Below are 24,507 nucleotides of genomic sequence, written 5' to 3'. Positions count from 1 at the left end.
GGTATGCTTTTTCGACTGTAGAGTTGATGTCGCTGAGGAAGTAGAGGCATTGGTATGCTTTTTCGACTGTAGAGTTGATGTCGCTGGGCCATGATATATTTACCGCGCTTCCAGAAGTCGAAGACCGGCTTCTTCATTTTGCTGATGTGGATGGAAAGGTTGTTGTCTTTGCACAATGTCACTAAACGGTCTATCTCCTTCCTGCACTCTGCCTTGTCATTGTTTGAGATCCAACCCTGTACGGTGGTGTAATCAGCAAATTTGTAAGTGGAATTAGATCTGAATTGGACCATATAGTCATGAATATAAAAAGAGTATAGTAAGGGGCTGAGTACACAGCCTTGTGGGGCATTGTTTTTGAGGATTATTGTAGGGGAGGTGTTATCACCTATCCTTACTGATTCTGGTCTCCAGGCCCAGAAGTCAAGGATCAATTACAGAAAGGGGACTGCAGTCCTGGGGTCTTTGAGTTTGGAGATAAGTTTGGCTGCAATCGTAGTGTTGAAGGTAGAGCTAAATCGCTAAGTAGGAGTCTGATGTAGGTGAGCTTGTTGTCGAGATGTTCCAGGGATGAGTGTAGGGCCAGCGAGATGGTATCTGCCAGAGATCTATTGAAACAGTAAGTGAATTGGAGCAGATCAAGGCAATCTGTTACTAAAACAAATGAACTTTTTTCCACTCTGGGAAACATTCATTGAAATATGGAACATTGTTCTGTAAGGACAGAAGTCACTTGGTATTTCACTGAGCAGTCGTTGCCCTTGAGTAAGTTAGAGAGAGTGAGCGCATGTTGACAAATCACTTGACAATGGAGGTACAGATAAAAGGGTTTACCATCCCCTCACACCAGAATACATGCATTTACCAGCGTGAGGCTCTGGTTAGAGAATGGGAGCAAAATGATGAACTTTGTGCCCTTCTCCTAATCTGGGTTTATGAGACCAATTGTACCATCTCAACAACAGCAGATAGAAGCTGAATCTTTAAGGGTTTCTTTATTGAACCACTAAACCATATGGAGGAAGATGAGATTGTATTTCTAACTAGCACTGATTAAACCTATCTATGGACCGCTTTCCTGATGAGCAACAGAATGAGACCACAAATGGAAACGGGAGCTTTGCCCTTAGGTGCTCATCAAATGCCTCACTGGATAATTCTTTCTTCATTCATTCATGGGGTATGGAACTTTACTGTCAGTTTCTGCTCGGGGATTCTGCATTGTTGTGTATCTTGAAGGCCGCCTTGGAGGACGCTCACCCAAAGATTGGAGGCTGAATGTCTTTGAGCGCTGAAGTGTTCCCCCACTGGGAGGGAACATTCCTGTCTGGTGATTGTTGCACGGTGCCCATTCATCCATCACCAATATACCATGCCTCGGGGCATCGTTGCCAGCAGTGTGAGAGATAGATAACGCTGGCCAAGTCACATGAGTATCTGCCACGTACGTGGTGGATGGTGCTCCCATGTGTGATGGCAGTATCCATGTTGATGATCTGACATGTCTGACAGAGGTTGCCCTGGCAGGGTTGTGTGATGTTGTGGCCCATGTTTTCCTGAAGACTGGGTAGTTTGCTGTGAATGATGTCATGTTTAAGGTTTGCTGGCTGAATGAAGGCAAGAAGTGGAGGCATAAGGATGATCCCCAGGCAAGATGCTCATTGCCATTGACATGTTGAAGGCTACAAAAAATATGGCTTAGGCACCTCCATATCAAGTGGAAACCTGACGTGGGTTGATGAGAATCTCTATTGCTACAAACAAGATGCTGGCTTTATACTGACATCTTAATGTGCCATCAGGAAACTGAGATTTTTCACCCTGTCTAATAAAGTCATAATACATGTAAGCTTTCCCACTCTTGTGGGATCCATAGAATCCCCCCTTAGGTTATTATACCAGCAACATAACCATTATGGTACTGTTTCCCACCACGCCTACTAATTGTGAAGAAAAACTTACATCCCACATTTCTCCGTTTCAGCCCCTCAACTAAGCTCTTTTAGCCCTTTGAAAATATAGATTTAAACACTGACTTAAGAACATTTTGCTCTGTAAATTGCAATAATGGAAAGGTTAATATTGAGGCTTTGAGAAATTAGTCAGAAAGAAAATCAAGTCGGTATCTGTTAAATTATCAGTCAAAGATCACCATTGTTTAACACTCTGCCCTGTGAAAATCGTGTCAAATTGACATATTCACTGAATAATGATTGCATCCATTCATAAACCTGCACTGCTATGTTGTCTGTATCTGTGCTGGAATAGTCGCTACTGCATTCCTCACAAATGTGGTCAGGAAGGTTATCTAATCTTTCTGTCATTGCAATTTGCAGAAAGCTGCAGTGATGATCCTGCCAGGGCTCCAAAGTCATCGTTCTGACCAGACCGAAATTGTCACCTTTAATTCAAATTTCCTCATTGAAGGAGAATGGAGAATTTCTGCTTCTCTTCATAACTAACAGTCCATTCGTTACAGTGCAGGCCTCAAAGTGAACCAACATATCTGGGAAAGCAGCGTTACTAGGTATCAGGAGCACACGCTGTGTCAGTTCGCAGTAAATTTCCCTGAAATAGCCATTGATTCATGGTCTGGTTAAAGATAGCAGATGTGTTCCCAAAGATGGGAATCCGAGAGGAAGCTCTCACCATGGAGGAAGTTTCTGTCTGCCAAAACAGGCCTGGGCAATAGGGTGTGAGCAACATTATATACTTTTGGGTTAAATGTGCAACAACATTCATTTGTGGGATGAGGGTGTTGCTAGCTAGGCAGCATTTATTGCTCATCCTAGTTGACCAGAGGTGAAAGTCAACTACATTGCTGTGGGTATGGAGTTACATGTGGGCCAAGCCAGGTAAGGATGGCAGTTTCCTTCCCCAAAGGACAGTAGTGAACCAGAGGAGTATTTCTGATAATCGGCAACAGATTCATTGTTACCACCGGCCCCTTAATTCCAGATCTTTTTAAATAGATTTCAAATTCCACCATCTGGCATCGCAGGATTTGAACCCAGAATGTTATCTTGGTCTCTGGATTAACAGTTCAGCAATAATACCATGAGGTACCAATGTTGGCAAGCTGACCTATAGCACAAAGTGATGAACCTGTCCAATTCTATTCTCACCTCCATGTTCACCTATTGCGATTTTACATCTCCCTAGTAAAAAGATTCTGTGTCAGTTGCAGTAACCATTATTCCCTGCGTGAGAACGGGAAACTATGATAAAGCAGGGAATCAACCTGCAACTGTCTTCATCCGAGTGGTTCTATTCTCTACTGGGTAGTACAATAATTTTACACATAGTATCTACATTGGTTTTACTGACTGAAGACAAATCATCCATAATCACTGAATCCATGGCTGATTCTGTCAAACAATGCCCAGGAATTTTGACACATTTCCTTTTCCTCCTGTTAGTTCCATATTGTTAAGCTAAAGTTTGTCTGGAATGCAGCCATATTTTAACAAAAATATTGTATTTTGATTTTTCTTTATGCATTTAGTCATGTTCACCATGACTCATTTGATCAGGCACTTGAGCCTGAATCACAAACATTAAAATTCACTTGAGACTTGAATATAGAAACAACTGAGCAGGCTGTTTAGAAAATGGGTTGAATATAAATACGAAAGCTGATATCTAGTGCAGTACTGAGGAAGCCCTGCACTGTTTGCACTGCTCTCTGAGGCATTAAACTGAAAGCTGATTCCATATGCTCAGACTGGCGCACAAGGTTCCAGCCCTAATTTGGGGCTGTTCAAAGTTACCCTTAAAGTACAGAAAGAGATCATTCAGCTCATCAGGTCTACACTTACATCATGAAAAGTATTCCACTAGACACATGCCCCAGCGTATCCCTGTATTTCCCATGGCTAATCCACCTAGCCTACACATCCATAGACATTATAGTATGGCCAATCCACCAACCCATACATCCTTGGACTGTGGAAGGAAGCCATAGCACCCAGAGAAAACCAACACAGACACAGGGAGTGTGTCTGTCCATATAGACAGTCATCCAAGGCTTGAATTGAACCAGGGTCCCTGGCGCTGTGAGGTAGCAGTGCCACCCACCGAGTCACTGTGCCACCTATGATGTTTCCCCTACTTGGGTGGCTGTGGAGTACTGCCTCAGGTAAGGCCCATGAGAAACCCAGTAACACTCTGTTTTGATGAGCGTACTCTCTGTTAGGTGGGAAGCTCAATGTTAGGAATGTTGACCCACTGTCTAGTGTGAAAGATGGATCATAGTCAGCAAAGGTGGAATGCTTCGATCTGCTTAATGTGATGCCAGTATGTTGTCCAAGTCTCACACTTATTACGAAATGGTGTAAGAACCATTGTCTGGCAGATTTTAATCCTCAATTTGAGACAGCTCCAGTGACTTGCCAAAGTCAGAGTGGATTGGTAAACTGCTGAACTGGCCTCATAGCAACCCTACTGCTGTTTCAAATATGAAAAAGTCACAGACCATTGGAAATGAATGGAACATGGGAGATATTAACCTCTCCAACTCGTTTGTTGCTTCCTATGATGGCCTGTATTACCAGTCGTGAGGGTTGATCTCAGATGCTGCAGAGATAGGCCTGTCATGCAAATTCCAATAAAATCCTAGCAACTGGTAATTAGAATTTATTTACCCAGCTAGACACTGTGATTTAAATGTTTTCACATCAATGCACTTTTAATACGCGCAATTATACATTTGTACATGTGACTGTAGGATAAGAAATTTCAATGTTTTTAATGATGATGTCCCTGGTGTCCACCGCTTCCCTTCAGGAGGACAATAACCTTCAGATTTACTGAATATTAATGGTGGGAAAATGAACAAAGTTCTACTGGATCAGTTCATTGAACCTAAAATAGTGCAATGATGAGGTAAGAATATTAAAATTCATGAGCAAACTAATAAACACTTTGTTGAATATTATTCAATGAGAACATAAACTGCCAATCAGTAAATGTTAGTATAAAAAGCATTGTGCACAATCTGAAACTGGCATCAATTATTTACAAAATTAAACTCCACATTAAGGCCTTTGAGAAATAAAATTTAAAAGAAAATAACCTACCTAGAAATCTGACATGGAAAGAGTCAAAGTTGAAAGTTCATGGCAGCAAGTCCACTGAGATCTGAAAAAGGAAGACAAAATTCCTTAATGCCAACTCTAATCTTTTCCTGAATATTCAATAATTTTTCTCCTTTGCTAATAGATCTTAAACCATGAACGCCACAGTTGCAACAGAGGCTAACCAATCTTTCCTGTTCTAGTTCTCTGATCCACTTAGTCTCACTCCCCTTCCCTTTTTCCGTCATTCTTAAAGTCAGAGAGATGCACAGCACAGAAACAGACCCTTTGATCCACCCATCCATGCTGATCAGATATTCTAAATTAGTCTAGTCCCATTTATCAGCATTTGACCCATATCACTCTCAACCCTTCCCATTCATGTACTCATCCATGTGCCTTTTAAATGTTATAATTGTATCAGCATTTACCACTTCCTCTGGCAGCTCATTCCATGCATGCACCACCCTCTGCACAAAAATGTTGTCCCGTAGGTCCTTTTAAATCTTTCCCCTCTCACTTTAAATCTGTGCCCTCTAGTTTGTACTTCCCAACCCTCAGGAAGATACCTTGACTATTCACCCAATCCTTATGATTTTATAAACCTCTGTAAGGTCACCCCTCAGCCTCTGATTATCCAGGGAAAATAGCCCCAGCTTATTCACCCTCTCCCTACAGGTCAAAACCTCCAACCCTGGCAACATTTATGAAATTTTTTTCCTGAACCCTTTCAAGTTTCACAACATCTTTCCTATAGCAGAGACACCACAACTGAATGCAATATTCCAAAAGTGACCTAACCAAAGTCTTGTACAGCTGCAACACGATCTTCCAACTCCTACACTTAATGCACTGACCAATAAAGGCTAGCATACTAAATGACTTCACATTCATGGAGCAATGGGCCATGCACCACAAGGTCTCTTTATTCTATACAATTTCTTCCCAAGTACATGTCTGTCACTATTTTGTGAAGAATTCTATGCCCATAATATTTCTTATCAATATTCAGTGTCCTAATAACTGCCCAAGTAAAAAAAATTCCCAGTCTCTCCCTTCATTCTTCTGTACATTCCAATTCCAGACTGAGTAACAAATGAAAAGAGTGTTCTTGATTTGTGTCAACAAATTCTCCTTTCGTTTTGAATGCCTCTTGTTTACTTCACATTTTATATCTGAGAAGCGTTTTTGGTGAGGTTTTCCAATAGGCATTGAGATCATGTGCAAATCCCAACCTAAGTACATCAATAGCCCATCCAAAGTCATAAATCTCCTTGATGTGGTACCTTACTGACCTGCTCAGAGATACACCAGCTCTAGAGTTTTGGACAGTCTCACTGGGAGATGTAGATGGTCCTGAGGCAAATCATGGATCCTGAGAGCACCACAGAATGTTTAATCGAAGATTATTAGGAGTGAGGCCATCAACTTCTCAAAATGAAAGGGAAATCCAGCTGGTGCATTGTCATGTTTTATTCATAGAAGCCATCTGAATATCATTGGAAAGCCAGCATTTGTTTCCCATCCCCAATATCTCCTGACGAAGTAGTGTTCAGCAACCACCTGTGATACATACAGTGAAGAAAAAATACATCAGAGCTGTTAGAAAGAAAATTGCCTAGAGACAATAAAATTATGGCACATGGAATATTTGTCTAGAATAACTCCAACTTGGCTGACAGTTGGTGGTGTTACCCCAATGCGTCTGATACCCGTGTTCTCCTATCTGCTATGGGTTGTGGGTTTGGAAGTTGCTGTCATAGGAGCCTAACAAGCTATAATGCATCTTGCACATGTTAACTGCTGCCCATGGGTGTCATTGATGGGGGGAGTGAATGTTTACTGCAGTGGATGGGGTGCCTATTATGTTTCATTTCCTTTTACAGATGGATATCTTTAACTTTGCTTACCGATTTCCTGGAATGTGGCTGTGACAAATAACTATGAAATCAAGCTGTATTCACCCTGGTCTGCCCCTTTGGAAATGCTCACTATTGAGAAATGGTGCAAATTGAGAAAAATCTGGCGAAGCTTTCTGTGGAATGCTAACTGCTGATAAATCCCGATCGGTGCCCTCATGGGAAGCCAGAACACCAAAAGGCTTTGACTTTCTCGGCTTCAGCTCCTTTACTTTCCATCCTTTGGCACTTTGTAATATTACACTTGAAGAGTGATGAATCGATGGTAGACAGAGTCACACAGCACAGAAACAGAACCTTCGGACCTGTCTCCTCTTGGTCCATATCCATCCAAACATTTAAAAAATCCTTTAAACATTGTAACTGCATTCATCACTTCCTCTGGAAGTTCATTCCGCTTATGAAGCACTCTCGGTGCAAAAATGTTATCCCTTGTGTTGCTTTTTAAAATTTTCTCCTTTCGCCTTATCCCACATCTTCGGGAAAAGACACCTATCATTCACCTTATCTCTGTCCCTTTTGACTTTTAAAAGTTCTATCAGGTTACGCCTCAACCTCCTACACTCCAGTGAACAAAGTCCCATCCTATCCAGCCTCTCCTTATAGCTCAAACCCTCCATTCCTGGTAATATCCTGCTAAATCTTTTCTGACCCCTCCCCTCCAGCTTAATAATATCTTTCTTATAACATGACAACCAGTCATTTTTTCAATTCATTCCCACCGTGCAGACACAGCAGTAATGCTGACATTACATTACAGCCCTGAGAAAGCGATAGTGGGTTCGCCTCCTTGAATTATTGGTGGAGAACTTAACATTCTTCATAGCACTTTTCCACATCTGAGTAGTAATTCACTTGTAAGCGTAGGGAAACAGCTGAGATTTCACACACACATGCCTGTAAACATCCAGCAAAGAAACAGTTTGCTGCTGAACCATTTCAAACCTCGTACAGAACGATATGCATTGATAAAGCTAAACTTGCCCTTGAAAGGTGTAATTAATTAATTTCACAGGGCCTTCAAAAATTTTTATGGTAGACTGCCTTTTTACACTCCGAGTTTTATCAGAATTTTAAAGTTTCAGATTCTTTGTTGATCAATGTGTGCTGGATAATTAATGGAGAGCAGAAATTTCCCAGCTTGCACAACAAGACTCTGAATTAACAGAACAGCAAGCAGCACATTTGCTCTATCTGATGGATCCAGATACATATAGCTCCATGTAGATCAATGGTGTGAGAGTCTGATAGCTGGCCTGCTGGAGAGAGATATGCAGCTCAACTTGTTTGCAGGCAGAAAAAAAACACGAGTCTCATGCCCCTGGAGGTGGACAAATATAGTTGGCACCAGGAAAATTGGCCTTTATCTAACACCCATTGATCAAAATGTAGCCAGTGCTGCAATTTCATGTTATCTGCTCATTATAATGTACTTTACATGAAGCCAGCACTAACTTAACCATGTTGTGCATTGGCTGCATGCTTCAGTAAGTGGCCCAAAACCTTAAGCTCCTCACACCACGTGAAGCCAGCCTGAACCTGTGCAGCTAGCTAACACTCCTTTAAAGATATTTTATTGGAGAAATTCTTAGAGGAAATGAGTCTAACTTGAGAAACAGTGATGAATATGGGAGACAGTATGTGCAAAGATTTTCAGTAATGGCACCATGGAAAGGAGAAGTGAGTTATATCAGGTAGGGGACACAAGGGGTCCTCAGATATTTTCTCCAAAGGAAACGGGAGCAGATGGTTCTGGAAATCAATGTCAACAGTCTACCCCCAGGGACCCAAACAGCTGGCTATGACAGCCACAATTCCCAAGACTTAATACTCATTGATCTGTCTCCTGTAGAACAAGGAGACGTAAAATCAGAGGCAGGAGAGACGATCAGTGAGTAAAGTGTGCGTGAGTGTTCAAAACTTCACAAGTGGTACTGGACAGAGTGGAATTAGCATTCTAAGGAAAAGGCACATTAGACTCAAAATGTTAGCTCTGTTTCTCTCCCCTCAGATGCTGCCAGACCTGCTGAGTTTCTTCAACACTTGTGTTTGTTTCAGATTTCCCATATCCTTGGGTCTTTGTTCTTACTGGGGAATAGTGGTTGAGCATTGCCAAGAACCACTCTCTTGCCTTTGCTATCAATCCCCTTTCTCTAAACTGTGGCCCAGATTCCTCATTGATCTTCTACCATGCCCTGGATCCAGAAACTGCCACCTCACTCCCAGTGACTCTGTCAGTCATGACAGCTCAATTACTAACAACTCTTGGTTGGCAGGACCTCCATTCACAGTGCCATTGATATTAGGGATTGCTGCTTTTGCCCAGGTAAATGCATAAGAGACACTTCTGAAAGATGTCTTCTGGAAAGGAGGTAACATAGGACATTCACAGACTGATAAGCACTGCTTTCATTAATTGCAACCTGAGACCTAAGAAAGAATATTGAAGGAAAATTACAAGTTAATAAAGCCATTAGCCAAATAATGCTTGCACTTCTCTCTGCAGCTGTGTTGGCAAGTCTCTTCTTCATGGCTTTCTCTGAGTAGTAGTTCTGGCTGCCTCAGAGCAACCTGACTTCGGGGAGGGGACATAAGTTAGTGTTAGACTCCTCTGCATGCGAATGGTGTAATGTCTGTTTCGTATGACTCAGTAGAGGATTGTTCTGGCATATTGAATGCTGAAAGAAATGAAGGTTTGATGTGCATCTACTTCCTGCCCAACATTTTCCCCCCCTGGAAACAGACATTTCATAATTCAATTTCTTGGCCAGCGATAATCATCATTTGCTTCTACATGTAGCAATATAATTTGTTCAATATAGCAAACAGAGTATTTCACAAGAGGAGGAATTATTAGAAGTAAGGTTTATTAGAAATAAGGTTAAGTAAATTAGTTTGGCATTTGAGTAACACAAGAAGCGATGAGGCTAACTCTGGTCAAGGGTGAGAAATGTTACTTCCGGGGTCTCCTGACATGTAACTTTATCTGCCTTGACAAGGGGAAGTGCCTAGATTGGGCTCCTTTAAGTCTGTCGCTTGCTAAACTGTTATGAAACAACCAGTGGACCACGATCCTCCCACTAGTTATGTTCTTGTAGAGCAGTGATGATTATTGTATATGGGCGTAAGGAGTCAAAAGAGTGAAGATAGAAGAATTAAGGAACTATCGAGGCCTTCAGCACTACCCGTCATGATGATATCATGGTGCTTTGATGCAAGAACAACTCTGGATGTGAAAAGAATAAGATCTACGAACCAGGTCCAACTCATCATCTCTATAACAATGTCAATCATACCAACATAATGTGTACTTATTCGCCAACAGGCAATAAATTATGTTTTGAATAAGACAAGAGCTCTTTAGATTACCAAATCCCTCCACCTCACAAACTAAGTGAGTCTTATAGATCCCTCCAATGAAAGAAGATGGCAAGGAACTTACCAAATGATGAGCAATAATGCAAATAGTCCCTTACAATGTATGGCTCATACAACAGTGATCAGTGGAAGAGATTAACAAATTAAGACATAAATCACATAAAGGACAGCTGTAAAAAAGCAAAATACAGTAGGTATGGAATTCTGAAATAAAAACAGAAAATGCTGGAGTTATTAATATGCTAAAGTTAACTAATAAATTACAAGGGGGAAGATAAAGAGGATTCCCTCTCCATATTGCTATAAAGTCAATGTTGTTAAAATTGCTCATACAACTTTGGGCAAGGACAGAAATTTAGACTAATCATAAATGCATTATGGAGTTAAACAACTGGCCAACTTCATGTATGCAAAAGAAAAATACTGCAGGTGCTGTGAATCTGCACTAAAAATCAAACACACTGAAAATATTCAGCGTGGTTCAGGAAAGGATCAGTGGACAGAAATAGAGTTTGCATTTCAGGTCAATGACCTTTCATTGGAACAAAAGAAATACTGCAATGGAAGAGTTTTAAGCCAATTGAATAGGGCAGGATGGCCAAAAGCGAGACTCAGTGATGGGGTGGAGGGCAGGAGAAATTAACTAGCAGAAGATTTTACTTTGCAAAAGCTAACAAAAATGGGAATGGGGTATTGCAAAGAGATAAAGATTGTGTCTGGATGAGAGTGAATGGCTGTAGAGCAGCCATTGACAATAAATTGTACTGAAATAAACAATCATGCAATCAAAGGAAACTGCAGAACAGGATAGGACTCGATACTGAGCCCAGAAGGCTAGAGAATGTTGACACACAAGATTGCTACTGTTCCTTGAGCTTGTGTGGAGCTGCAAGACAACAGCTCAACAAGACATGGATAGAAATACTAGTGTGGAAGAAACAATCGTTGTTTAACTGAAAATAAAAATGGCCACTTGAGGAAGTACGAAAGGTTTCCTGGAACCAGTGAAACTGTACTCCAACATATGTCAACAATGTTGTCCATGTTTTGGATTGGATCTCTTCCACAAAGATGGGTCTCGCAGGATTGCTGCCGTTTAATTCAGTTTGGTCAATTTTCTGTCAAGCCTGATTTCTCTGGCTGTGGGATAATTTAATAAGTCCAATTTTCGGTCCATGGTTGCTTTGACCATAACACCTTACGAAGAGAAAGAGGTCAGAAAATGAGAATGCTCAGATAAAGTATGTTTGTAAATGTTTGAAGTAACCGGACCTTTACAAAAATCGCAAAGATATGTAAATCAATGGTGCAGAATAATGCAATGTTGAGACAAATCCAGAATCAGATCCTTGACACAGCAAGCATTCGGAATTGGAATGATGACATCTAGTTGTTAGAAAAGAACTGGCCGGGACTCAACCCAATTCTAATAGTTTCGGGCGGCACGGTGGCTCAGTAGTTAGCACTGCAGCCTCACAGTGCTAGGGACCCAGGATCGATCCCAGCCTTGGGCAACTGTCTGTGTGGAGTTTACACATTCTCCCCGTGTCTGCGTGGATTTCCTCCGTGTGCTCCGGTTTCCTCCCACAGTCCAAAGATGTGCAGGCTAGGTGGATCGGCCATGCTAAATTGCCCGTAGTGTTCAGAGGTGTGTGCGTTGTAGAGGAATGGGTGTGGGTGGGATGCTCCAAGGGGCGGTGTGAACTTGTTGGGCTGAAGAGCCTGTTTCCACACTGTAGGTAATCTAATCTAATGCAAAGGCCACAAATTAGTGATAGCTGAAGCCATTAAGAGCTAGGTTTGTGACTTAACCTCTCAGTCATTAGTGTCCAAGGCCAAACCCAGGATAAATTACATAAAGAACTCGAAATTTATTTGCTTTGTATTTTTGTGGTGGGGTTCAACACATTTAAGACAAACACATTCAAAAAACAATGGCCTGCATTCCAGATGTTGGAAAGAGAAGAAGAAGAGGCAAGGTAGTTCAATTAGCCTCCTGGTATTAGCATGTTTGACTTTTAAAAGCTGGGAGACTATTGCAGGAGAATGAAGAGAGATACAACTTTCCGATGCTAGGAAAAAATAGGACAAAACATGAGACAAAAGGATGAATTTTCTACTGAAAGAGAACAGATCAGAGACGTTAACTTTGTTTCTCTCCCCAGAAATTCTGTCTGCACACGCATCAGGTATTTTCTTTTGTGCTTAATATAGATTTTCAGCTTGTCACTCTGGTTCAAAACTACCCAGTTTATATTGTTATTAAGTCAAAGGAATTAAATTCAGCTCGTGTGCATGACGCACAGTTCCATCAGAACACCAGTTGTAGTCTGGACGGCTAATTGAAAAATCTGCCCCAATGAATCCAGGCATCAATGTGAGGAAAAAAACTGTATAGGATTGAGTATTTGGAATTTCAAATGACTAGAGAGAAAAGTTCACAATAGCAAGACCATAATGATATTATAAGTGAGGGGTTACATTGATTGGGAAAAATGTCAACAGCCAGTATTGACAGAAGGATTGCTTGCCAGAAAGTAAGGTTGTGTAAGAGAGATTAAAATCGCTCTATTGTCTGAAACTTTCTTCAATATTACAATAGCTGCACATCAACAGACATATGATTCTCCACCATTCAAACTGTCACCCAGATTCATAGTAATTAAGTGCCTTTGTCAAAAGATTGCGATTGTACTGTGAGCCTTTTCGATTTTAATAAAATATCAAGACATCTTGTACACCACTGTGAGACTCCAAAGTAACATGTTCACAGACGATGTAATTAAAGCATTTCGTTGATGCCTGGCTTTCATTTCTTTCCCTGAGCAGATGGAGCGTATTAAGGATTTAGAAAAGAAATAGATACATTTCCTGGACTATTGCAACTCATGTGAATTCACCTATCCCCATCTCAATCCCATACTTGATTTTGCACCTAATCTTCTTTGACCGAATATTTCCTGAATCAGTTTTGATCTTGTAGCAGTAGGTGGGAGAAGAGTGTCACAAATATGTTCTCAAAAATAACCTGGATTTTATTTGGTCTTTTACTGGTTTTCACATGCATATACGTAAAAGGAATTGTAATTTCTTGAAGCAGGAAAGATGGACCAAAAGTTATCACCGACCAATCATTATTCAAGTCTTTTTCATTCTCTAAATAAATCCACAAATTAGTATAGTTACAAATGAGGCTTATTACAAAGTCACCTTATATTTAATACTGATTGAATGGTTTAAGTTTTGAATGATTCTGTAAAATTGATATATTTCAAGCTTTGTTAAAATACCAGGTGTGGTTTCTTTAAAACCAAAAATTAAAAGATCGCTATGGGCCTAAGACTTTTTTCACCATGGTGACATGAATTGCATGGCTGATGATGATAATTGCTTACTGCTCTGCAGATCCTTACAGGAGCCATTTTGAACAGTGATTGGTTTGAATAGGTACTTGTTTTATTTAGTTCAGTTGAAGGGAAAGCCTGCTCAAAACAAGCAGTATTGGAGGAAAGCTTGCTATGAACAAGCTACCTAGCTGATGTCTTCCATTTCTGAAAAGAAACTTTCTTGGTGAGTTGAGGCTCATTTGTTCTTTTTGAAGACTTCGGAGATAAGTGTGCATGACTGGTGATTAATACCAGAACATCAAAATAACAAACTCTGAAATATTCTATGCTTTATTTGTTTCAAGAATAATCCATTGACCAAAGTATTTTTTTTCATTTAAGTTGCCAATCTCTGCAATTTTTGTTTTGTCTTTTTCTTAACAGTGTGTGCATGTTCCTTAAGAATCTGTGTATTTAGGAGGAGGTAATAGTATAATGGTAATGTCTCCTGTTTAGTAATCCAGAGCCCCAGGTTAATATTCCGGGATAAGGGTTCAAACACCACTTAGGCTGATGATGAAATTTGAATCCAATAAAAGACTGGAATAAAAATGTTACCACTGTTGACTGTCATTTCAAAAAATAAGGTTCACTTATGTCCTTTAGAGAAGGAAATCATCTGGCCTATATGTGACTCCAGGCCTACAGGAATGTGGTTATCTCTTAACTGCTCTTTGGGCAATTGAGAATAAGTAATAACTGCTGTGGGTTTTTTTTTCAATGTGTGTGTGTGTATTTTGGGGATATGTAGAGAGTTAAACATTTATATCTCTACATTACTGTCTGTGTACAGTAACCAATTATTGCACTTATATTGGAAAGGTTTTATGCAATAAACTATTCAACTGGCCATCTTGTTAACTAGGAGAAGCATTTTATTTTATGTTGCGACCCATGGAGTAGTCAGACTGGAACAGCAGTGTCCTCCTCCAGCCTCAGTTGTAACAGGTTGCAAATCAAATGCTTCATTTGTGTAGCCCACAGCCACATTGTTAATTGGGTCACTGCACCTAGATTGAATATTCCAAATTGTTGGTGAGGGGATATTGATTTGGACTCCCTTTTTCCTCCTGTCCATGATTTTTTTTGAAACTTACAGGACTGATAGTGATGTTGCATGAAAGCGATTGGGAATCAGCACACTATCTTACATCTCTCCCGATTTTATATTGGTGTCAATGGAAATATAAGTTGGAAGAGATGTAAAACTGGTTGTCACCTTGCTCTCACATGTTTTCAGGGTCGCATCAAGTTGAAGAGCATGTGTATGTGTGTGCATGTCTATCTGTGTGTGTGCGCATAACTATGTGTGTGTATGGATATGTATCTATCTGTGTCCACATGTGTCTGCTTGTGCATTTATCTCCATACTAGTGTGTAACTGTGCATTTGCACTTGCATGTCTATCTGTGTATGGGCAGGTGTGTGTGTGTATTTATGTATAAAAGACAAAGACAGCACTGAACTCTGCCATTTAACACATTAAACATTTTCATTTACCTGGTTGTCGGTACTCCTAAAGCTGACTGCCTATACCCATGCGTACATGTAGAATGGCTTACATAGGTCAGTCATGGTGAGCAGCCTTTGTGAGTAAGGCCGTGATCTTGAAGAAGTTTGAGTGCTGAAGAAGGAGGGTGCTCATGAAGGGAAGGAAGAAACCAAAGTAAAGAATATAAAGCCTTGTGGCAGCATTGGAAGGAGTCATGTGAAAGAGGAAACAATGTCCATGTGGGCAGAGACAAACCACTGGATAATCTCTATCTTCATTGTGGTCATGGGGCATATTACTGTATCAGTAAAATTACATATTGCTGGGTTCAACACATGTAATGAGCAGCAAATTTTGATGGATTGACATTGAATGTTAAGTAGGTTTATAATGAAAGATAATGATAGCTAGTGAAATAGATCATCTTGAATGAGTCCTACAGGACATCATTATTTTCTGTAATAGACTGGATGATTTAGATTTAGCATGGAATCAGTTTTTCAAACAGATACTTCAAATTATTGGTTGATGACTTGTTTTGTTGCCTGTATCATCTACTTCAGAGCCACCTTCCCACTTCCTGAGCAAGCTATTCCAGAGTTATGAGTCTCCATGGTTGAGCACTGTCCTGGACTAACTGTTCATGTCACACTTAAGGATTAATAAGGAAAAACGGGTCATCGTAAATTGAGAGATTGTAAGAACTGCCGATGCTGAAGTCAGAGACAACACAGTGTGGACCCGGAGAAACTCCACAGGCAGCATCAGAGGAGTAGGAAAGCTAATGTTTCGGGTCGGGACACTTCTTCAGAAATGTTGAGTCTGTGCTCTACATAAGCATAGCCACCACACAAAAAAAATGATAGATTTAAACTAGACTGTAGAGACTAGTCAAATCTGCCATAAGATCTATGGAGTGTTTTGATAAATAAACAAGGAAATAATCCCATACAGCTTCAACTGAGATTAAACAGATAGGTCCTTTGGAAAATAGTTTTGGGATACAATAACTCTTTTGTGGAATTTTTGTCATGGTCCTTAACCCAACAGTGTTTCAGAGGATAGTTTCAAAATCAAGGCAAAAAGATTGTAAATTACTTCTATGTCATTACAAGCAAATGACATTCACATATACCTTTATTTTTCACATTTAATATTTCACAGGGAAAAAGAAAGCAAAACAATTAATTGAATTACACTGTACAGAACACATGCCACAGACTGCAGTTATTCTGCTCCTTGGGGATATCAGTCCAGGCAGAAATGTTATACAGGACAGTGCCCCTTTCCACTTCAAACAGTCTCGTGGAATTTTACCTGAAAGGCCTCAAATTAGTATCTTGGCTGCTAAAAGAACTTTGAGTCATCCAGTATTCCCTCAATATAGTAATGGATTGCACATTCAGGACCTAGACTGGGGCCTGAAACCACAACTCTATGACACAGAAACCTATGAAGCTGATCATCCTGCTAACTTTTACATTTTAAAAAAATCAGGTGAATTGGTTCACTGTTTTAGTCAAACTAATAGGTATCCAATCTAATGCATCACCATTGACTAGCCAATTGTCCATTATGGAATAGAGGATTCAACAGTGACTCCACTTCCAAAATACTTAATTGGTTGTCAAGTGTTTTGGAATGTCTGGTGATGATGGAGGATGCTATATAAGGCAAGAATTTTTACAGAATGAAATGCTGCAGTGTATGAATTCAGTTACTGGATTGGTCTTTGAATCTGTCACAATTTAAAGTCAGACCCAGAATCATGCATATGGAATCTACACTTAATGTGACCATCCAAAAGCTGATGATGTGCATTTCTAAAACTTACCATAGGGAAGGGGATTCATGCCGTAGTGTTAAATATTTGATTTATTATTGCCACACGTACGAAAGCAAAGTGAAAAGTTTTTTGTTTTGCTTGCAGTACAGCTAGATCCTGCCATACAAAGTACCTAAATATAATAGAACAGAGCAAGGAAAACAAAGATGCAGCAGCAGGGAAGGTGCACAAAGAGCGGGCTCAGCACTAAATTTAAAACTTGAGAGGTTCAGAAGTCAAATAGCAGTGAGGAAGAAGCTCTTCTTCTATCTGTGGCTATGTGTATTTAAACTTTTGTATTTTCTGCCCGATGGAAGAGGTTGGAAGAGATTGTCACCAGGCTGGGAGTTTCTGTTGCAGGTACCCACTATATGTGTTCACCCACTATAGGTGAATCAGGAAGTGCAACGTTAAGTGCAGAGCATCCTCTGTGCTGTAACACTATGTTCAGGTTGAGGGATGCAATTCTTGCTGCATCAGAGTGGCACTCTTTACATTTGTTCCCATCCATTGACTATAGAGTAAAAACAGTTTCTCAAAGAAATTGCAGGAATTCACTACAGCTCTTTGGACAACACCTTCCAAACCCACGACCATGCAAAAAGACAAGGGCAACAGATTCATGCGAACACAATCACCTGCAAGTTCGCCACTAAGGCCGCTCACCATCCTGACTTGGAAAAATATTGTCGTCCCTTCAGTGTCTCTGGGCCAAAACTAGAAACCCAACCCTAATGACATCGTGGGTCAGGTGGACTGCAGCGTTTCAAGAAGGCAGCTCACCATCATCTTTTCAAGTGCAACTAAGGATGGACAAGGCATGTTGGACCGATCGGTAATACCCACATCCCTTGAACTAATAGTTTTTAAAAAAGCCTCATTAGTTAAAGAGTTAATTGCTGATCCCAGTGATCACTGAGATCTTTTGTGTTTCTTTTTGGTGATAACAATGAACATGTGAGCAGAAACAAACCAGTGAATAAAATGGATATCTTCACTGCTGGGGTAGGGTACATGACTGTTCCAATCAAGTTCATAGCAGAGTAATGCTATGTTCTCCTCACTGCACAGTAAAGGAATTCCCAACTCCAACAACTTTGTAGGGTGATGTTTTAAAATCTAGACATAAATTAGCAAGAGCCCTCACTTGCATAATGCATCACTTTAGCTAAATCTGGGCCATTATTCAACTATTGGAAGACTTTGACAAATTAGAAATTATAAAACAGTACTTGAGTGAAAAAAATCACCAAGGGAAAATGCAAGGTGCTTATTTATCCCTCTGAGGTTACTTACATCAAGCTTTCACTGGAAACTAGATTTGGCAGCATAGCAGCATAACCATTAGTGAATTAAATTTGGGCAACTGTGATCCAGTTGTCAGACATTCAGAGCTTACATAATGTATACCATGTAAAATAAAATTGAGTGAACAGATGTAATCAGCAGTGAATGGACTGTACATTGTTTCCCTCAGCTCTCATTTACCAGGCCTTAGTATAAATAATGCCCCGCTCATTTGTATATTCAGTCAGAGAAAAGTCAGTAATTCATTTCTTCATTTCCTTGTTTATTTTCACCACTTGTCCTCCTACAGCATCAGAGGTTTGCATAAAGCCATAATTGAAGTATAGCAGAGATTTTGGACAGTTGCAAGCTAGAAGGAGTTTACTGGAATAGAGTGCTATGGTGAGATTTGAGAACAAAGTTGAACATTTTTCTAAATGAGTCTTTATTGGTCTGGGAGACAGTGAGATAGTGTATGGCATTTTGAAATGAAGAACCCTCTGGCAGAGATACCTATTTATTTATTAACAGTTTGGAACTCTGTGCAAGTCTGCTTTACTTTTCAACTTCAAGAATCAGAGTTCTTCATATTCCAAATTACAGCGTTTGACAAATGTTTGCACAAATCACTTAAGTCAATGGAACAAAGAGATTTTACAAACCAAAGTAAGGCATAGTGCCATCTGGTTCAGAAATAAGTGAAGAAGAGTAAAGTTTAGTGTAATAGCTCAATTTTCTATTTGGTCCATTTGGCCAAGCTAACTATCCATATATCAACATTGTCTGAAGTGCCAACTAACTTGAAAGCTTGCAACAGTCATGTGCAAGTGTTATGAGTACAGCCAAATGGATTTCTCTATTTGCTGTTATCATAGTTTATAGCTCCTTGAATAATGTATGCTTGATTCAGAATAGTCATTCTGTGAAAAATGTCTATTGTATTTCTATCACCTTGTTGCATCTCAACTCTTCTCTGTTTAGCTTACTATCCCTCTGTCCATTAAATAATGCCTTTACTAGCAAAGACCAAAGCAGAATAAAAACTGAAAGAACTGTGGATACTGTAAGCTAGGGACAAAAACAGAGGTTGCTGGAAAAGCTCAGCAGATCTGGCAGCATCTGTGAAGAAAAAGTCAGAGTTAACGTTTTGGGTCCGGTTGCCCCTTCCTCAGAACAGAATCAAAAGGGATTTGAGTAGGGCTAATGATTGTTGGCTTTTCCCTATGATGGGGGAATTTCATTAGTGGGGGCACATTTTTAATGTGAGAGGACAGAGATTTAAAAAAGACATGGGGGCAACTTTATTGACACCGAGGGTTGTTCACGTGTGGAATGAATTTCCTGAGGAAGTGATGCATGTGAGCAGAATTACAATGTTTAAAAGACATTCAGATAAGGACATGAATAGGAAAGGTTGAAAGGAAATGGGCCAGGAGCAGGCAGATAGGACTAGTGTAGTTTGGGATTCTGTTCGGCGTGGACTGGTTGGACCGAAGGGTCTGTTTCCATGTGGTGTGACTCTATGACTTGAGGTCGTAGACTTGCTCACCGAGCCAGTGTATTTGATTTTGTCACCCTGCTGGGTAACATCATCAGTGTGCCTCCAGTGAAGTGTTGGTGTTTTGTCCCACTTCTTATTTATATGCCTCAGTTTGCTGGGGTGGTTAAGTAACCAGCAGGACAGAACACCAATGCTTCACTGGAGGTGCGATGACAGTGTAACCTGGCAGGATGACAAAATGTTTGCAATCAAACACACCGGCTCCATGAGCAAATCTACAACCTCATGCACAATGCGAGCTACAAACCTTCTCAAAAACTTTAGACTTTATGACTTGACTGGGTGACTTTTGAGCCAGAAGCAAAAGAAATTAGGAAAAGTTGTGCAGTTCAGAGATACAACAGGGGAAGAATAGAGAAGGCACACTTACAAGGAGCATATGTAAAGTAGTTACAAAGACCAGACAACTATAGATTGTGAATTGGAGGATTCTCTGAGAATGTTTCAGTTTTTCCAATGCCAGCCAGACCAATAGAGGCTGAGTCATAGAGATCTACACACAGAAAAATGACCTCCAGCCCATCAAGACTGCATGTGTGCAAAACAAACATCTCACCATACTAATTCCATTGTCCAGCCTTATATGACTTGGCATCGTAAATGAATTTCTAAATACTTCCTAAATGTCATAAGAGTTTCTGCCTCTGCCACCCTTGCAGACAGTGAGCTTTAGACTCCCACCATACGTTCTGTTTAAATACAAAATAGTAGTCTTGGATCCACATTTGTCTACCTTAAGCTGTATTCAACTATGTTATGATTACTGCTACCAATGTTATTAGAATACAACACTATAATATTCCTTATTAAAGGAGACAGATAAAGGAACCTTTGGGAAACTTGTGCCATCAAGGCAGCTATGAAGCCAGTCATAGAATCCCTACAGCATGGAAGTAGGCCATTTGGCCCATCAAGCTCACTGCGAGCCCCTGAAGATCATCCCACCCAGACCCACACCCCCACCCCATCCATGTAAGCCTGCATATCACATAGCTAATCCTACACATCCGTTGACACTATGGGCAACTTAGCACAGCCAATCCACCTAACCTGCACATCTTTGGACTGTGGGAGGAAACCAGAGCACCTAGAGGAAACCCGGATACAGAGAGAATGTGAAAACTCCACACAGACAACTGCCTGAGGCTGGAATCGAACCCAGGTCCTTGGCCCTGTGAGACAGCAATGCTAAACACTGAGGCACCAAGGCACCCAGTCATGGACGATCTACGAGAGTGACCTGGTTAACTGCCAACTGACTGCTGGGAACAGAGATAGAGCGGAGCTCTATTGCAGATAATATGACAATCAAATCAACTGTGTGAGAAAAGTAAAAAGATCATGCATATCAGAGGCCAAGTTAGAAAGACAGAGAGATTGCTCATGGAGGCACATTTTTGTAGGGAGTGACACAAATGCTTCTAATATCATGCAATAGTCTTTATTGTTTCTGTGATTTCACACAGAATTTTTTGCTTACACTTCCTGGTATTCATTGACTCAGGGTAATGAATGTTCACTTCAATGAAATATTGGAATCTGTTGCCCTTCAGAACTGCACTCCAACAAGAATCACAGTGGCTACAGATAAGCTCTGAGAAACAAACAAGGGTAAATGACTTGTAAAGCCATAAATACTGCAAATTAGCTCCAAAATAATGTGGTGAGCATTTTTTTAAGGATTTCCTGTTAGCATGAGATGAATCTCCTGCTGCCAATCAATGCTCTCTGCAATTTTCGATGGAGTTGGACATTAAGTCTGAGAAGCTTGAGCACCTGTTAACGTTTCAATATTTTTTTCCAACAAAGTCTAATCACACTGCAGAAAGTGAAAACAAATTTTGAGAATGCCACTGAAAAAAATGATAGCAAACAAAATAGAGCACACAAATTGGCAACTGCAGTTGAAAACATTTAGCATTGGGGCTGCGAAGCCAGATAACACTCTACTACCATTTTTGTCAATATTTAAATTCTTTCACTATATTCTGTTGTTGTAAAGTCTACTTATTATCTTAGAGGAGAAAGGTTAACAGTCCTGATACCAGCATTTACCACATCAGCGCATTGAATGTTTGTAGCTTTCAGTGGAATTTGGATATAAGTTTGAGACAAAAAAAAGTACATCAGTTGACCAAACTGCAAGCTTATGGAGCAATAGTTCTGTCCACTGTGCTCTAAGCAGGATGGGCCTGGATTGTTTGTTAATGTTATAAAAGTAGCTCAACCATTTTCACTTCAGCTGAGCTCAAAACCTTCTGAAGATCATATGGCGGGACAAAATGCTAACCATAGTGACTGTAACAAGGTCAGCTTGCTGGACCTCACAGAATGAGTTCCCTGTTTGGGGCTGGTAATCTGGTCCACTCAAGGACACTTGCCTGACAGACATAAATACTGGTATCAGCAGTTCACGTTCGCCATGAGGGAGCTGGGTTAGTGTCACAAACTCTCCATCTGAAACTAAAGGGTCACTTGGTGACAGGATACTAGCCTCTGTCAAGCTATTTCACCAACAATAAGAGGTGACACCCAAGCTGCTCTACCGAACATCCATACCTTACTGAAACAGTCACAACGGCACCAGTCTAGTCAATTCAGAAAAAAGGATCTTCAATGGAGAGTTCTGGGTGCACTCTGGAAGGACACAGTGAAGGAGTCACTTTGGAATTTAGATACTGACTTTGAATCATGTGAGGCGTTTGCTGAGGATCATTCCGCCGGGCACAATCAAACTTAAAAAATAAGTGTGAACCTCTCCGAAAGTGAGCAATCATCAAAGACAGAGTAAAGGTGCAAAGAAGTGAAACCCCAAGGCACTAATTCATCCAAAATTCAACTATCTGTGCTGCCCTGTCTTGTGTGCTGCAGAACATTTTAGGTGGCATTCAGCCTTAGTCCTCATCAACATCGCCAGAGGACCATTAAACACGGTCATCAAAGGACAAAGAATAAAGTAGAGCAGAGATTAAGATATTAGTAATGGATAGCAGAATTCATGCTCCTCACATATAGAATGTGCAAGTTGGCCTTATTCTGAGTTGTAAAGATCTCAAAGGCTCTGAGTGTTGCCGCCAAAATTTTGTGAGGTATGTGATGCTGACTGGAACAGTTTAAGGAACCTTAGCTCATTACCTATAGGGGAGGGCGGTGATTAAAATAAGCTGAAGCTCCCACTCCTGAACAGTAACCAACACATGTAAATGAATATGTATATCCACATATACGTACAGATACTTGCATCTGGATCTAAGCATGCAAATGTTGTGCTGGCTGTGATACCTCACCCAAACACTTTGGCCTGTTGAACTCAGCATCAATGAACCATTTGGAATATGAGTGTTTTATTTTAACATAATGTCACATCAATAATGGTGTTTGGCTGTCAGGGAGTGAATTAAAATCAGTTTCAAAATGCTTGAACAATTCCATCCACATTTTTAACAGCATTGCATTTAGACAACATCGGCTGGAAGGGTTTCTATCTAGAACATAGGAACGAATAAATTTCACAATATGAAGACAACTGCATCAACATACAATGTGATCTTACTATGCTTTTTTAACATTCAGATGTAATAATTCAAAAACACTGAAATGAAACTGAATGGAGATATCCTATCAAAGATTCAGCAGCCCTCCATATGCATTTGTTGCCCCTGCTTTTTGAAAGACAGTAAGAATGGAAACACAGCTACTGGATAACTCATTTATCCAGTGCATCACCCTGTGTGGCATTGAATAGGACAGAGTAGGAAAGTACCAGCTATCGCCTGTGATGGTTGATAATGACACTGCTGGGTGCCAGCATCTCCAGATGGAGGAGAACATGACAAAGTTTCCTAAGACTTCATGCACTGATAGCTATCATCTCTGAAGAGCTGGTGGTCCTGAGCAGCTACAGCAGTATCATCTACCACACAATGCCCCAAGAAATGCACTCAAATTTCTGATTTTTTTTATTCACTCCTGGGATGTGAGTGCCTCTGGCTAAACCAGCTTTTATTGCCCATCCCGAATTGCCCAGAGGGCAGTTAAGAGTGAACCGCATTCCTGTGGGTCTTGAGTCACATGTAGGTCAGACCTGGTAAAGATGACAGATATCTTTCCCTGAAGGATATTAATGAGCCAGATGGGCTTTTCTGATAATCGACAATGGTTTCGTGGCCAGTGGTTACAATGCTGCTTCACAGCACATGGGCCCAGGGTCAGCTTTGCCCTGGGCAACTGTCTCTGTGGGTTTCCACCGGGTGCTCCGGTTTCCTCCCACAATCCAAAGATGTGCAGGTTAGGCTGGGTGGCAGTGTTAAATTGTCCCATAGCAGTTTGGTATGTGCAGGCTAGTTTGGTTATTAATGATATAATGATAAATAAATTATAACGATACAGGATTACAGGAATTGGGTAAGGGGTGTGGGTGTGGGTGGAATGCTCTTTAGATGTTTGGTGTGGCCTTGATGGGCCAAACAGCCTCCTTCCACACTCTAGAGATTCTATGATTCTACAATTAGACTCTCTATTGCAGATTTTTATTGAATTCAAATTCCAACATCTGCTATGGCAGGATAGAAACCCATTCCTAGA

The sequence above is a fragment of the Stegostoma tigrinum genome, chromosome 28 (assembly GCF_030684315.1).
Source record: "Stegostoma tigrinum isolate sSteTig4 chromosome 28, sSteTig4.hap1, whole genome shotgun sequence".
Lineage (NCBI taxonomy): Eukaryota > Metazoa > Chordata > Chondrichthyes > Orectolobiformes > Stegostomatidae > Stegostoma > Stegostoma tigrinum.
This window is presented reverse-complemented; position numbering follows the sequence as displayed.